The sequence below is a fragment of the Procambarus clarkii genome, chromosome 1, assembly GCF_040958095.1.
Source record: "Procambarus clarkii isolate CNS0578487 chromosome 1, FALCON_Pclarkii_2.0, whole genome shotgun sequence".
Classification (NCBI taxonomy): Eukaryota; Metazoa; Arthropoda; class Malacostraca; order Decapoda; family Cambaridae; genus Procambarus; species Procambarus clarkii.
Genome location: NC_091150.1, coordinates 62596582 through 62616447, shown reverse-complemented (window position 1 = coordinate 62616447; position 19866 = coordinate 62596582).

Below are 19866 nucleotides of genomic sequence, written 5' to 3'. Positions count from 1 at the left end.
ACCACCAGCACCATCACCACCTGTACCAACACCAATAGTTCCAACACCACCAGTACCACCACCAGTACCAACAACAACACTACTAGTACCAACACTACCAGTACTAACACCTCCAGTACTAACACCACCAGTACAAACACCACCAGTACCACCACCACTAGTACAAACAACACCAGAACAACCACCAGTACCACCATCACCGATACCATAACCACCACCAGTACCACCATCACCGATACCATAACCACCACCAGTACCACCACCACCAGTACCAACAACAACACCACCAGTACCAACACCACCACCAGTACCACCATCACCAATACCATAACCACCACCTGTACCACCATCACCAATACCATAACCACCACCAGTACCAACAACCACACTACTAGTATCAACACCACTAGTACCAATACCACCGGCATCAACAACAACTATACCAACACCACTAGTTCCAACACCACCAGTACCACCACCACCACCAGTACCACCACCACCAGTTCCAACACAACCAGTACTAACACCACTAGTACCAACACCACTAATACCAACACCACCAGTACCAACACCACCAGTACCAACACCACTAGTACCAACACCACCAGTACCAATACCACCGGTATCAACAACAACTATACCAACACCACCAGTTCCAACACCACCAGTACCACCACCACCAGTTCAAAGACAACCAGTACCAACACCACTAGTATCAACACCACTAATACCAACACCACCAGTACCAACACCACAAGTACCAACACCACCAGTACCAACACCACTAGTACCACCACAATCAGTACAACAAACACCATTACCTCCTCTAGGACAAACAACACCAGTACCACCACTACCAGTACGAACAACACCAGTACCACCTTAACCAGTACAAACAACACCAGTACCACAACCAGTACAAAAAACTCCAGTACCACCACCACCAGTACAAACAACACCAATACCACTTCGACCAGTACTAATAACACCACCACCAGTACCAACACAACCAGTTCCACCACTACCGGTACCAACACTACCAGTATCAACAACACCAGTACCCCTAACACCAGTACCAACTTCACTACCAGTTCCAATACCACCAGTACCAACACCACCAGTACCATTATCACCAGTATCAACACCACCAGTACCACCACCACCAGTTCCAACACCACCAGTTCTAACACCACCAGTATCACCACCACCAGTACCACCAACACCACCAGTTCCAACACCACCAGTTCCAACACCACCAGTACCACCACCACCAGGACCACCACCACCAGTGCCACCACTACCACTAGATACAACACCACCAGTTCCATCACCACCAGTACCACCACCTCCAGTACAAACAACACCAATACCACCACCAGTACAAACAACACCAGTACCACCACCACCAGTACCAACACCACCGGTACCAATACCATCAGTACCATCACCACCAGTACATACAACAACAGTACAACCACCACTAGTTCAAACATCAGTACCCCCACTACCAGTACAAACAACACCAGTACCACCACCACCAGTACAAACAACACCAGTACCACCACAACCAGTACCACCACCAGTACCACCACCACTAGTTCCAACACCACCAGTACCACCACCACCACCAGTACCACCACCACCAGTACCTCCTGCACCACCAGTACCACCACCACCAGTACCACCACCACTACCAGTTCCAACACCAGTTCCAACACCACCAGTACCAACAACAACAGTACCAACAACAATAGTACCCCTAACACCAGTACCAACACCACTACCAGTACCAACACCACTACCAGTACCAAGACCATCAGTACCACCACCACCCGAACCACCACCACCAGTACCACCACCACCAGCACCACTGCCAGTTCCACCACCACCAGTTCCAACACCAATTCCAACACCACCACCACCAGTACCTCCTGCACCACCAGTACCACCACCACCACCAGTACCACCACCACTACCAGTTCCATCACCAGTTGCAACACCACCAGTACCTCCTGCACCACCAGTACCACCACCACCACCAGTACCACCACCACTACCAGTGCCATCACCAGTTGCAACACCACCAGTACCAACAACAACAGTACCAACAACAACAGTACCACCACCACCAGTACCTCCACCACAAGTACCACCACTACCACCAATTACAACACCACCAGTTCCAACACCACCAGTACCACCACCACCAGTACAAACAACACCAATACCACCACCAACAGTACAAACAACACCAGCACCACCACCACCAGTACTAACAACACCACCTCCAGTACCAACACCACCAGTACAACAACCACCAGTACCAACACCACTAGTACCAACACAACCAGTACCAACACCACCAGTACTAACACCACCGGTACCATTCCCACATGTACCAACACTAATAGTTCCAACACCACCAGTACCACCACCACCAGTACCACGTTCCTCCAACATAAGTTCCAACACCACCAGTACCAAGTTCCACCACCAAAAGTTCCAACACCACCAGTACCAACAACAACACCACTAGTACCGACATCACCAGTAAAAACATCACCAGTACTAACTTCACCAGTACCAACACCACCAGTACCAACACCACTACCAGTACCAACACTACCAGTACCAACACCACCAGTAGCAACACAACCACCAGTCCCAACATTACCAATACCAACACCACCAGTACCACCACCACCAGTACAGACACCACCAGTACCACCACCACCAGTACCAACACCACCAGTACCAACACCACCAGTACTAACACCAGCAGTGACAACACCACCAGTACCAACACCAACAGTACCACCACCACCAGTACCACCGCCACTAGTACCAACATCACCAGTACCAACACCACCAGTACTAACACCACCACCAGTACTAACATTACGAGTACCAGCACCACCAGTACCACCACCACTAGTACGGACACCACCAGTACCATCACCACCAGTACTAACACCACCAGTACCACCACCAGTACCACCACCACTAGTTCCAACACCACCAGTACCACCACCACCACTAGTACCACCATCACCAGTACCTCCTGCACCACCAGTGCCACCACCACCAGTACCACCACCACTACCAGTTCCAACACCAGTTGCAACACCACCAGTACCAACAACAAGAGTACCAACAACAATAGTACTACCACCACCAGTACCGACACCACCAGTACCAACACCAGCAGTACCACCACCAGCAGTATCACCATCACTACTACCACTAACACCACCACCAGTTCGAACACCACCAGTTCCAACACCACCAGTTCCAACTCCACCAGTTCCCACACCACCAGTACCAACACCACCAGTTCCAATACCACCAGTACCACCACCAACAGTACCATCACTACCAGTACCACCACTACCACCAGTTCCAACACCACCAGTCCCAACACCACTAGTTCTAACACCAGTACCAACACCACCTTTACCAACACCAGTACAACCACCACCAGTACCAACTACCATCACTACAAGTTCCAACATCACCAGTACCAACAAGAACACCACTAGAACTAACAACCAGTACCAACACCACCACCAGTACCAACAACTCCAGTACCAACAACCACCAGTACTACCAGCACCAGTACCGACACCACCAGTACCAACACCACAAGTACCACAAACCACCAGTACCACCACCACCAGTACCACCACCATTAGTACCGACACCACGAGTACTAAGACCACCAGTACCACCACCTCCAGTACCACCACCACCAGTACCGAAACCACCAGTACCAACACCACCAGTACCACAATAACTAGTTCCAATACCACCAGTACCACCACCACCAGTAAGACCACTACCACCAGTACCACCACCACCAGTACCACCACTACCACCAGTTCCAACACCATCAGTATAACACCACCAGTACCAACACCACCAGTACCATCACCACCTGTACCAACACCTATAGTTCCAACGCCACCAGTACCACCACCACCAGTACAAACAACACCAATACCACCACCACCTGTACAAACAACAGCATTACCACCACCACCAGTACCAACACTTCTAGTACCACCACCACCAGTACCAACACCACTAGTACCAGCACCACTAGTACCAACACCGCCAGTACCAACACCGCCAGTACCAACACCGCCAGTACCAACACCGCCAGTACCAACACCACCAGTACCAACACCACCAGTACCAACACCACCAGTACCAACATTACCAGTACCACCACTACCAATAAGAACAACACCAGTACCATCACCACCTGTACCAACACCAATACTTCCAGCACCACCAGTACCACGACCAGTACCAACAACAACTCTACTAGTACCAACACTACCAGTACTAACACCACCAGTACTAACACCACCAGTACAAACACCACCAGTACCAACACCACTAGTACAAACATCACCAGTACCACCACTACCAATAAGAACAACACCAGTATCAACACTACCAGTACCACCACCAGTACCACCACGAGTACAAATAACACCAGTACCACCACCACCAGTACGAACAACACCAGAACAACCACCAGTACAAACAACACCAGTTCCACCATCACCAGTACAAACAACACCAGTACCTCAACCACTAGTACCACCATCACCGATACCATAACCACCACCAGTACCACCATCACCGATACCATAACCACCACCAGTACCACCACCACCAGTACCAACAACCACACCACTAGTATCAACACCACCAGTACCAACACCACCTGCACCGACAAAACTAGTACCAACACACCTAGTACCAACACCACCACCAGTACCACCATCACCAATACCATAACCACCACCAGTACCACCATCACCAATACCATAACCACCACTAGTACCAACAACCACACTACTAGTATCAACACCACCAGTACCAACACCACCTGCACCTACACCACCAGTACCAACACACCTAGTACCAACACCACTAGTACCAACACCACCAGTACCAATACCACCGGTATCAACAACAACTATACCAACACCACTAGTTCCAACACCACCAGTACCACCACCACCACCAGTACCACCACCACCAGTTCCAACACAACCAGTACCAACACCACTAGTACCAACTCCACCAATACCAACACCACCAGTACCAACACCACCAGTACCAATTCCACCGGTATCAACAACAACTATACCAACACCACTAGTTCCAACACCACCAGTACCACCACCACCAGTTCCAACACAACCAGTACCAACACCACTAGTACCAACACCACTAATACCAACACCAACAGTACCAACACCACAAGTACCAACACCACCAGTACCAACACCACCAGTACCACCACAAGCAGTACAACAAACACCAGTACCTCCTCCAGGACAAACAACACCAGTACCACCACTACCAGTACGAACAACACCAGTACCACCTTAACCAGTACAAACAACACCAGTACCACCACCAGTACTAAAAACTCCAGTACCACCATCACCAGTACAAACAACACCAATACCACCTCGACCAGTACTAATAACACCACCACCAGTACCAACACCACCAGTACCAACACAACCAGTACCACCACTACCAGTACCAACACTACCAGTATCAACAACACCAGTACCCCTAACACCGGTACCAACTTCACTACCAGTTCCAATACCACCAGTACCAACACCACCAGTACCATTATCACCAGTATCAACACCACCAGTACCATCACCACCACCAGTTCCAACACCACCAGTTCTAACACCACCAGTACCACAAACACCACCAGTTCCAACACCACCAGTTCCAACACCACCAGTACCAACACCACCAGGACCACCACCACCAGTACCACCACTACCACTAGTTACAACACCACCAGTTCCAACACCACCAGTACCACCACCTCCAGTACAAACAACACCAATACCACCACCACCAGTACAAACAACACCAGTACCACCACCACCAGTACCAACACCACCAGTACCACTACCATCAGTACCACCACCACCAGTACAAACAACAACAGTACAACCACCACTAGTTCAAACATCAGTACCCCCACTACCAGTACAAACACCAGCACCACCACCACCAGTACAAACAACACCAGTACCACCACCACCAGTACAAACAACACCAATACCACCACTGCCAGTACAAACAACACTAGTACCACCTCGACCAGTACTAATAACACCACCACCAGTACCAACATCACCAGTACCAACAAAACCAGTACCACCACCACCAGTTCCAACACCACCAGTACCAACACTACCACTATCACCAACACCAGTACCCCTAACACCAGTACCAACACCACTACCAGTACCAACACCACTACCAGTACCAAGACTATCAGTACCACCACCACCCGAACCACCACCACCACCACCCGTACCACCAGTACCAGCACCACTGCCAGTTCCACCACCACCAGTTCCAACACCAATTCCAACACCACCAGTACCAACACCACCAGTTCTAACACCAACAGTACCACCACCACCACCAGTATCAAACATGGCATCCGACAGCTTCACATACTTCACAGATGGATCAGTAGACCAGCAGGGACAAGAAACCGGAGCTGCAGTTAAAGCAGGAAACTCTGTAAATAGTTGGAGGCTCTCAAATGGGTGTTCGACTTTACAGAGATGCTAGCCATTCAAAAGGCTTTGGAACATGCTCTTGCTGAACACCGACAATATGTTATCATACATACAGATTCGAGAACCGCCATTGAAACCTTGCAACAAGAACACATATGTGATAGCATACATCTGATCACAAATGTCATATCATTAATGTAAACATTCAAACGACAAGGCCGACGGGTACTTATCAACTGGGTGCCAAGTCATGTGGGAATGTACCTCCTGCACCACCAGTACCACCACCACCACCAGTACCACCACCACTACCAGTTCCAACACCAGTTGCAACACCACCAGTACCAACAACAACAGTACCAACAACAACAGTACCACCACCACCAGTACCTCCACCACCAGTACTACCACTACCACCAATTACAACACCACCAGTTCCAACACCACCAGTACCACCACCACCAGTACAAACAACACCAATACCACCACCAACAGTACAAACAACACCAGTACCACCACCACCAGTACTAACAACACCACCTCCAGTACCAACACCACCAGTACCACAACCACTAGTACCAACACCACTAGTACCAACACAACCAGTACCAACACCACCAGTACTAACACCACCGGTACCATTCCCACATGTACCAACACTAATAGTTCCAACACCACCAGTACCACCACCACCAGTACCAAGTTCCTCCAACACAAGTTCCAACACCACCAGTACCAAGTTCCACCACCACAAGTTCCAACACCACCAGTACCACCACCACCAGTACCAAGTTCCACCACCAAAAGTTCCAACACCACCAGTACCAACAACAACACCACTAGTACCGACATCACCAGTACTAACTCCACCAGTACCAACACCACCAGTACCAACACCACTACCAGTACCAACACTACCAGTACCAACACCACCAGTAGCAACACAACCACCAGTCCCAACATTACCAATACCAACACCACCAGTACCACCACCACCAGTACACATACCACCAGTACCACCACCACCAGTACCAACACCACCAGTACCAACACCACCAGTACTAACACCAGCAGTGCCAACACCACCAGTACCAACACCACCAGTACCACCACCACCAGTACAACTGCCACTAGTACCAACATCACCAGTACCAACACCACCAGTACTAACACCACCACCAGTACCAACATTACCAGTACCAGCACCACCAGTACCACCACCACTAGTACGGACACCACCAGTACCACCACCACCAGTACCAACACCACCAGTACCGATACCACCAGTACCACCACCACTAGTACCACCACCACCAGTACCGATACCACCAGTACCAACACCACTAGTACCGATACCACCAGTACCACCCCCACTAGTACCACCACCACCAGTTCCAATACCACCAGTACCAACACCACCAGTACCACCATCACGACCAGTTCCAACACGACCAGTTCCAACACGACCAGTTCCAACACCACAAGTACCTACACCACCAGTTCCTACACCACCAGTTTTAACACCACCAGTACCACCTGCACCACCAGTTCCAATACCACCAGTACCACCACCAACAGTACCACCTGCACCACCAGTTCCAACACCATCAGTACCACCACCACCACCAGTACCACCACCACTACCAGTTCCAACACCATCAGTTCGAACACCTCCAGTTTCAATACCACCAGTACCAACAACACCAGTACCACCACCACCAGTACCAACACCACCAGTACCAACACCACTACCAGTACCATCACCACCAATACCAACCCCACCACCAGTACAAACAACACCAGTACAAACAACACCAGTATCACTACCACCAGTACAAACAATACCAGTACCACCACCAGTACAATCAACACCAGTACCACCACATCCAGTACGAACAACACCAGTACCACCATAACAAGTACAAAAGACACCAGTACCACCACCATTACAAACAACACCAGTACAAACATCACCAGTACCACCATCAACAGTACTAACAACACCACTACCAGTACCAACACCACCAGTACCACCACTACCAGTACCACCACCACTAGTATCAACACAACCAGTACCAACACCACCAGTATCAACAACACCAGTACCACTACCACAAGTACCAACACCACCAATACCAACAACACGACTACCAGTACCAATACCAAAACCACCACCACCAGTACCACCACCACCAGTACCACTACCAGTACCAACACCGCCAGTACCACCACCACCAGAACCACCACCACCACTAGTACCACCACCACCACCAGTACCCACACCACCAGTACCAGCACCACTACCAGTTCCAACAGCACCAGTTCCAACAGCACCAGTTCCAACACCACCAGTACCAATACCACCAGTACCACTACCACCAGTAACACCACCACAACCACCACCAGTTTCAACACCACCAGTTCCAACACCTTCAGTACCAACACCACCAGTTCCTACACCACCAGTTCCAACACCACCAGTACCACCACCAGTACCACCTGCACCACCAGTACCACCTGCACGAACAGTTCCAACACCACCAGTACCACCAACACCACCAGTACCACCACCACAACCAGTTCCAACACCATCAGTTCCAACACCACCAGTACCAACAACAACACCACTAGTACCAAGACCACCAGTACCAACACCACCAGTACTAACATTATCAGTACCAACACCACCAGTACCAACACCACTACTAGTACCAACACCACCGCTACCACCACCACCAGTACCGACACCACCAGTAACAACACCACTAGTACCAACACCACCAGTACCACCACCACCTGTACCGACACCACCAGTACCAACAACACTAGCACCAGTACCACCAGAACCAACACCACCAGTGCCAGCACCACCAGTACCAACACTACCAGTACCAACACCACTATTACCACCACCATTACGACCACTAGTAGAAACAATTCCAGTACCACCACCATCATCAGTACAAACAACACCAGTACCACCACTACCAGTACGAACACCAGCAATAATACCACTACCAGTGCAAACAACAACAGTACCACAACCAGTTCAAATAACACCAGTACCACCACCACCAGTACCACCACCACCAGTACCAACACTATCAGTACAAACAACACCAATACCACCACCACCAGTACAAACAACACGAATACCACCACCACCAGTACCAACAACACCAGTACTACCACAACCAGTACCAACACCACCAGTACCAACACCACTAGTGCCAACACCACCAGTACCAACACTACCAGTACCAACACCACTACCAGTACCATCACCACCAATACCAACACCACCAGTACCAACACCACCACAAGTACCAACACCACCAGTATAAACACCACCAGTACCAACACCACCAGTACAAACAACACCAGTATCACTACCACCAGTATAAACAATACCAGTACCACCACCAGTACAATCAACACCAGTACCATCACATCCAGTACGAACCACACCAGTACCACCATAACAAGTACAAAAGACACCAGTACCACCACCATTACAAACAACACCAGTACAAACATCACCAGTACCACCATCACCAGTACAAACAACACCAATACCACCACCAACAGTACTAACAACACCACTACCAGTACCAACACCACCAGCACCAACACTACCAGTACCACCACCACTTGTGTCAAAAACACCAGTACCACTACCACCAGTACCAACACCACCAATACCAACAACACTACTACCAGTACCAATACCAAAACCACCACCACCAGTACCACTACCAGTACCAACACCGCCAGTACCACCACCACCAGAACCACCACCACCACCACCACTAGTACCACCACCACCAACAGTACCCACACCACCAGTACCAGCACCACTACCAGTTCCAACAGCACCAGTTCCAACAGCACCAGTTCCAACAGCACCAGTTCCAACACCACCAGTACCAATACCACCAGTACCACTACCACCAGTACCACCACCACAACCACCACCAGTTCCAACACCACCAGTTCCAACACCTTCAGTACCAACACCACCAGTTCCTACACCACCAGTTCCAACAACACCTGTACCATCACCACCAGTACCACCTGCACCACCAGTTCCACCATCACGAACAGTTCCAACACCACCAGTACCACCACCACCACTACCACCACCACCAGTACCACCACCACTACCAGTTCCAACACCATCAGTTCCAACACCATCAGTTCCAACACCACCAGTACCAACAACACCACCACTAGTACCAAGACCACCAGTACCAACACCACCAGTACTAACATTATCAGTACCAACACCACCAGTACCAACACCACTACCAGTACCAACACCACCAGTACCACCACCAACAGTACCGACACCACCAGTACCAACACCACTAGTACCAACACCACCAGTACCAACAACACTAGCACCAGTACCACCAGAACCAACACCACCAGTACCAACACCATCATTACCACCACCAGTACAAACAATTCCAGTACCACCACCACCATCAGTACAAACAACACCAGTACCACCACTACCAGTACGAACACCACCAATACAACCACCACCAGTACAAACAACAACAGTACCACCACCAGTTCAAATAACACCAGTACCACCACCACCAGTACCACCACCACCAGTACCAATACCACCAGTACCAACACCACCAGTACAAACAACACCAATACCACCACCACCAGTACAAACAACACTAGTACCACCACCAGTACAAACAACACCAGTACCACCACTACCAGTAGCAACACCACCAGTACCAACACCACCAGTACCAACACCACCAGTACCAACACCACCAGCACCAACACCACTACCAGTACCATCACCACCAATACCAACACCACCAGTACCAACACCACCACCAGTACCAACACCACCAGTATCAACACCACCAGTACCAACACCACCAGTACAAACAACACCAGTATCACAACCACCAGTACAAACAATACCAGGACCACCACCAGTACAATCATCACCAGTACCATCACATCCAGTACGAACAACACCAGTACCACCATAACAAGTACAAAAGACACCAGTACCACCACCATTACAAACAACACCAGTACAAACATCACCAGTACCATCATCACCAATACAAACAACACCAATACCACCACCCACAGTACTAACAACACCACTACCAGTACCAACACCACCAGCGCCAACACCTCCAGTACCACCACCACCAGTATCAACAACTCCAGTACCACTACCACCAGTACCAACACAACCAGTATCAACAACACCAGTACCACTACCACCAGTACCAACACAACCAATACCAACAACACTACTGTACTACCATTACCAATACCAAAACCACCACCACCAGTACCACCACCACCACCAGTACCACTACCAACACCACCAGAACAACCACCACCAGAACCAGCACCACTACCAGTTCCAACAGCACCAGTTCCAACACCACCAGTACCAATACCACCAGTACCACTACCACCAGTACCACCAGTACCACCACCACAACCACCACCAGTTTCAACACCACCAGTTCCAATACCTTCAGTACCAACACCACCAGTTCCTACACCACCAGTACCACCACCACCAGTACCACCTGCACGAACAGTTCCAACACCACCAGTACCACCACCACCACTACCACCACCACCACCAGTACCACCACCACTACCAGTTCCAACACCATCAGTTCCAACACCACCAGTACCTACAACAACACCACTAGTACCAAGACCACCAGTACCAACACAACCAGTACTAACATCATCAGTACCAACACCACCAGTACCAACACCACTACCAGTACCAACACCACCAGTACCACCACCACCAGTACCGACACCACCAGTACCAACACCACTAGTAACAACACCACCAGTACCACCACCATCATTACCGACACCACCAGTACCAACAACACTAGCACCGTACCACCAGAACCAACACCACCAGTGCCAGCACCACCAATACCAACACCACCAGTATCAACACCACCATTACCACCACCAGTACAAACAATTCCAGTACCACCACCACCACCATCAGTACAAACAACACCAGTACCACCACTACCAGTACGAACACCACCAATACCACCACCACCAGTACAAACAACACCAGTACCACCACCAGTTCAAATAACACCAGTACCACCACCACCAGTACCAACACCACCAGTACCAACACCACCAGTACAAACAACACCAATACCACCACCACCAGTACAAACAACACCAGTACCACCACCAGTACAAATAACACCATTACCACCACTACCAGTTCAAACAACACCATTACCACAACCACCAGAACCAACAACACCACCGCCAGTACCAACACCACCAGTACCAACACTACGAGTACCACCACCACCAGTTCCACCTCCACCAGTACCAACACTACCACTACCCAAAACACCTCTACCATTACCAACACCACCAATACCTCCACCACCAGTACCAGCACAACAAGTACCACCACCACTTCTAGTACCAACACCACCAGTACCACCACCACAAAAACCACCACATGTACCACCACTACCAGTACCACCACCACTACCAGGTCTAATACCGCCTGTACCAACACCACCAGTACCACCACCACAAAAACCACCACATGTACCACCACTACCAGGTCTAATACCACCTGTACCAACACCACCAGTACCATCACTACCAGTACCACCACTACCAGTTCCAACACCACTAGTTCCAACACCACTAGTTCCAACACCACTTCCAGTACCAACACCACCAGTACCACCACCACTTCTAGTACCAACACCTCCAGTACCACCAGTATCACCACCACCACCTGTACCACCACCACCAGTACCACCACCACTACCAGTTCGAATACCACCTGTACCAACACCACCAGCACCACCACTACCAGTTCCAAAACACCTAGTTCCAACACCACTTCCAGTACCAACACCACCAGTACCACCACCATCAGAATCACCACCACCACTACTAGGACCACCACCACCAGTACCACCACTACCAGTACCACCACTTCCAGTACCCACACCACAAGTACCACCACCACTTCCAGTACCAACACCACCAGTACCACCACCACCAGAACCACCACCACCACCACTAGTACCACCACCAGTACCACCACTACCAGTACCACCACTACCAATACCACCACTACCAGTTCCATCACCTCCAGTACCAACACCACCAGTACCACTACTACCAGTACAAACAATACCAGTAACACCACTACCAGTTCAAACAACACCAGTACCACCATTACCAGTACCACCACCAGTACAAACAATACCTGTACCACCACAATCAGTTCAAACAACACCAGTACCACCATCACCACCAGTACCACCACCACCAGTACAAACAATACCTGTACCACCACCATCAGTTCAAACAACACCAGTACCACCACCAGTACAAACAACACCAGTACCACCACTACCAGTACGAACAACACTAGTACCAACACCACCTGTACCACCACCAATACAGTCAACACCAGTACCACTCCCACCACCAGTACGAGCAACACTAGTACCACCACCAGTACCAGCTGCAGTACAAACTCCACCAGTACCACCACCACCAGTACAAATAACACCAATACCACCACCAGTACAAGCAACACCAGTACCACCACAAACCAGTACAAACAATTCCAGTACCACCACCACTAGTACCAACAACACCACCAGTACCAGTACCACCAGTACTGCCACCACCACTAGTACCACCACCACCAGTACCCACAACACCTCTACCAGCACCAACTTCACCACTACAACCACCACCAGTACCAACACCACCAGAACCAACACCACCAGTTCCAACACCACCAGTACCAACACCACCAGTACCAACACCACCAGTACCATGACCACCAGTACCACCACCACCACCACCACCTCCAGTTTCAACACCACCAGTACCAACAACATCACCTCTAGTACCAACACCACCAGTACCAACTCCACCCCTACCACCACCACCAGTACCAACACCACCAGTACCATGACCACCAGTACCACTACCACCACCACCACCAGTACCACTACCACCACCACCACCAGTACCACCACCACCAGTACCCACACCTCTACCAGTACCAACACCACCAGTACCAACTCTATCACTACCACCACCAGTACCAACACCACCAGTACCAACACCACCAGTTCCAACACCACTAGTACCAACACCACCAGTACCACCACCACCTGTACCGACACCACCAGTACCAACAACACTAGCACCAGTACCACCAGAACCAACACCACCAGTGCCAGCACCACCAGTACCAACACTACCAGTACCAACACCACTATTACCACCACCATTACGACCACTAGTAGAAACAATTCCAGTACCACCACCATCATCAGTACAAACAACACCAGTACCACCACTACCAGTACGAACACCAGCAATAATACCACTACCAGTGCAAACAACAACAGTACCACAACCAGTTCAAATAACACCAGTACCACCACCACCAGTACCACCACCACCAGTACCAACACTATCAGTACAAACAACACCAATACCACCACCACCAGTACAAACAACACGAATACCACCACCACCAGTACCAACAACACCAGTACTACCACAACCAGTACCAACACCACCAGTACCAACACCACTAGTGCCAACACCACCAGTACCAACACTACCAGTACCAACACCACTACCAGTACCATCACCACCAATACCAACACCACCAGTACCAACACCACCACAAGTACCAACACCACCAGTATAAACACCACCAGTACCAACACCACCAGTACAAACAACACCAGTATCACTACCACCAGTATAAACAATACCAGTACCACCACCAGTACAATCAACACCAGTACCATCACATCCAGTACGAACCACACCAGTACCACCATAACAAGTACAAAAGACACCAGTACCACCACCATTACAAACAACACCAGTACAAACATCACCAGTACCACCATCACCAGTACAAACAACACCAATACCACCACCAACAGTACTAACAACACCACTACCAGTACCAACACCACCAGCACCAACACTACCAGTACCACCACCACTTGTGTCAAAAACACCAGTACCACTACCACCAGTACCAACACCACCAATACCAACAACACTACTACCAGTACCAATACCAAAACCACCACCACCAGTACCACTACCAGTACCAACACCGCCAGTACCACCACCACCAGAACCACCACCACCACCACCACTAGTACCACCACCACCAACAGTACCCACACCACCAGTACCAGCACCACTACCAGTTCCAACAGCACCAGTTCCAACAGCACCAGTTCCAACAGCACCAGTTCCAACACCACCAGTACCAATACCACCAGTACCACTACCACCAGTACCACCACCACAACCACCACCAGTTCCAACACCACCAGTTCCAACACCTTCAGTACCAACACCACCAGTTCCTACACCACCAGTTCCAACAACACCTGTACCATCACCACCAGTACCACCTGCACCACCAGTTCCACCATCACGAACAGTTCCAACACCACCAGTACCACCACCACCACTACCACCACCACCAGTACCACCACCACTACCAGTTCCAACACCATCAGTTCCAACACCATCAGTTCCAACACCACCAGTACCAACAACACCACCACTAGTACCAAGACCACCAGTACCAACACCACCAGTACTAACATTATCAGTACCAACACCACCAGTACCAACACCACTACCAGTACCAACACCACCAGTACCACCACCAACAGTACCGACACCACCAGTACCAACACCACTAGTACCAACACCACCAGTACCAACAACACTAGCACCAGTACCACCAGAACCAACACCACCAGTACCAACACCATCATTACCACCACCAGTACAAACAATTCCAGTACCACCACCACCATCAGTACAAACAACACCAGTACCACCACTACCAGTACGAACACCACCAATACAACCACCACCAGTACAAACAACAACAGTACCACCACCAGTTCAAATAACACCAGTACCACCACCACCAGTACCACCACCACCAGTACCAATACCACCAGTACCAACACCACCAGTACAAACAACACCAATACCACCACCACCAGTACAAACAACACTAGTACCACCACCAGTACAAACAACACCAGTACCACCACTACCAGTAGCAACACCACCAGTACCAACACCACCAGTACCAACACCACCAGTACCAACACCACCAGCACCAACACCACTACCAGTACCATCACCACCAATACCAACACCACCAGTACCAACACCACCACCAGTACCAACACCACCAGTATCAACACCACCAGTACCAACACCACCAGTACAAACAACACCAGTATCACAACCACCAGTACAAACAATACCAGGACCACCACCAGTACAATCATCACCAGTACCATCACATCCAGTACGAACAACACCAGTACCACCATAACAAGTACAAAAGACACCAGTACCACCACCATTACAAACAACACCAGTACAAACATCACCAGTACCATCATCACCAATACAAACAACACCAATACCACCACCCACAGTACTAACAACACCACTACCAGTACCAACACCACCAGCGCCAACACCTCCAGTACCACCACCACCAGTATCAACAACTCCAGTACCACTACCACCAGTACCAACACAACCAGTATCAACAACACCAGTACCACTACCACCAGTACCAACACAACCAATACCAACAACACTACTGTACTACCATTACCAATACCAAAACCACCACCACCAGTACCACCACCACCACCAGTACCACTACCAACACCACCAGAACAACCACCACCAGAACCAGCACCACTACCAGTTCCAACAGCACCAGTTCCAACACCACCAGTACCAATACCACCAGTACCACTACCACCAGTACCACCAGTACCACCACCACAACCACCACCAGTTTCAACACCACCAGTTCCAATACCTTCAGTACCAACACCACCAGTTCCTACACCACCAGTACCACCACCACCAGTACCACCTGCACGAACAGTTCCAACACCACCAGTACCACCACCACCACTACCACCACCACCACCAGTACCACCACCACTACCAGTTCCAACACCATCAGTTCCAACACCACCAGTACCTACAACAACACCACTAGTACCAAGACCACCAGTACCAACACAACCAGTACTAACATCATCAGTACCAACACCACCAGTACCAACACCACTACCAGTACCAACACCACCAGTACCACCACCACCAGTACCGACACCACCAGTACCAACACCACTAGTAACAACACCACCAGTACCACCACCATCATTACCGACACCACCAGTACCAACAACACTAGCACCGTACCACCAGAACCAACACCACCAGTGCCAGCACCACCAATACCAACACCACCAGTATCAACACCACCATTACCACCACCAGTACAAACAATTCCAGTACCACCACCACCACCATCAGTACAAACAACACCAGTACCACCACTACCAGTACGAACACCACCAATACCACCACCACCAGTACAAACAACACCAGTACCACCACCAGTTCAAATAACACCAGTACCACCACCACCAGTACCAACACCACCAGTACCAACACCACCAGTACAAACAACACCAATACCACCACCACCAGTACAAACAACACCAGTACCACCACCAGTACAAATAACACCATTACCACCACTACCAGTTCAAACAACACCATTACCACAACCACCAGAACCAACAACACCACCGCCAGTACCAACACCACCAGTACCAACACTACGAGTACCACCACCACCAGTTCCACCTCCACCAGTACCAACACTACCACTACCCAAAACACCTCTACCATTACCAACACCACCAATACCTCCACCACCAGTACCAGCACAACAAGTACCACCACCACTTCTAGTACCAACACCACCAGTACCACCACCACAAAAACCACCACATGTACCACCACTACCAGTACCACCACCACTACCAGGTCTAATACCGCCTGTACCAACACCACCAGTACCACCACCACAAAAACCACCACATGTACCACCACTACCAGGTCTAATACCACCTGTACCAACACCACCAGTACCATCACTACCAGTACCACCACTACCAGTTCCAACACCACTAGTTCCAACACCACTAGTTCCAACACCACTTCCAGTACCAACACCACCAGTACCACCACCACTTCTAGTACCAACACCTCCAGTACCACCAGTATCACCACCACCACCTGTACCACCACCACCAGTACCACCACCACTACCAGTTCGAATACCACCTGTACCAACACCACCAGCACCACCACTACCAGTTCCAAAACACCTAGTTCCAACACCACTTCCAGTACCAACACCACCAGTACCACCACCATCAGAATCACCACCACCACTACTAGGACCACCACCACCAGTACCACCACTACCAGTACCACCACTTCCAGTACCCACACCACAAGTACCACCACCACTTCCAGTACCAACACCACCAGTACCACCACCACCAGAACCACCACCACCACCACTAGTACCACCACCAGTACCACCACTACCAGTACCACCACTACCAATACCACCACTACCAGTTCCATCACCTCCAGTACCAACACCACCAGTACCACTACTACCAGTACAAACAATACCAGTAACACCACTACCAGTTCAAACAACACCAGTACCACCATTACCAGTACCACCACCAGTACAAACAATACCTGTACCACCACAATCAGTTCAAACAACACCAGTACCACCATCACCACCAGTACCACCACCACCAGTACAAACAATACCTGTACCACCACCATCAGTTCAAACAACACCAGTACCACCACCAGTACAAACAACACCAGTACCACCACTACCAGTACGAACAACACTAGTACCAACACCACCTGTACCACCACCAATACAGTCAACACCAGTACCACTCCCACCACCAGTACGAGCAACACTAGTACCACCACCAGTACCAGCTGCAGTACAAACTCCACCAGTACCACCACCACCAGTACAAATAACACCAATACCACCACCAGTACAAGCAACACCAGTACCACCACAAACCAGTACAAACAATTCCAGTACCACCACCACTAGTACCAACAACACCACCAGTACCAGTACCACCAGTACTGCCACCACCACTAGTACCACCACCACCAGTACCCACAACACCTCTACCAGCACCAACTTCACCACTACAACCACCACCAGTACCAACACCACCAGAACCAACACCACCAGTTCCAACACCACCAGTACCAACACCACCAGTACCAACACCACCAGTACCAT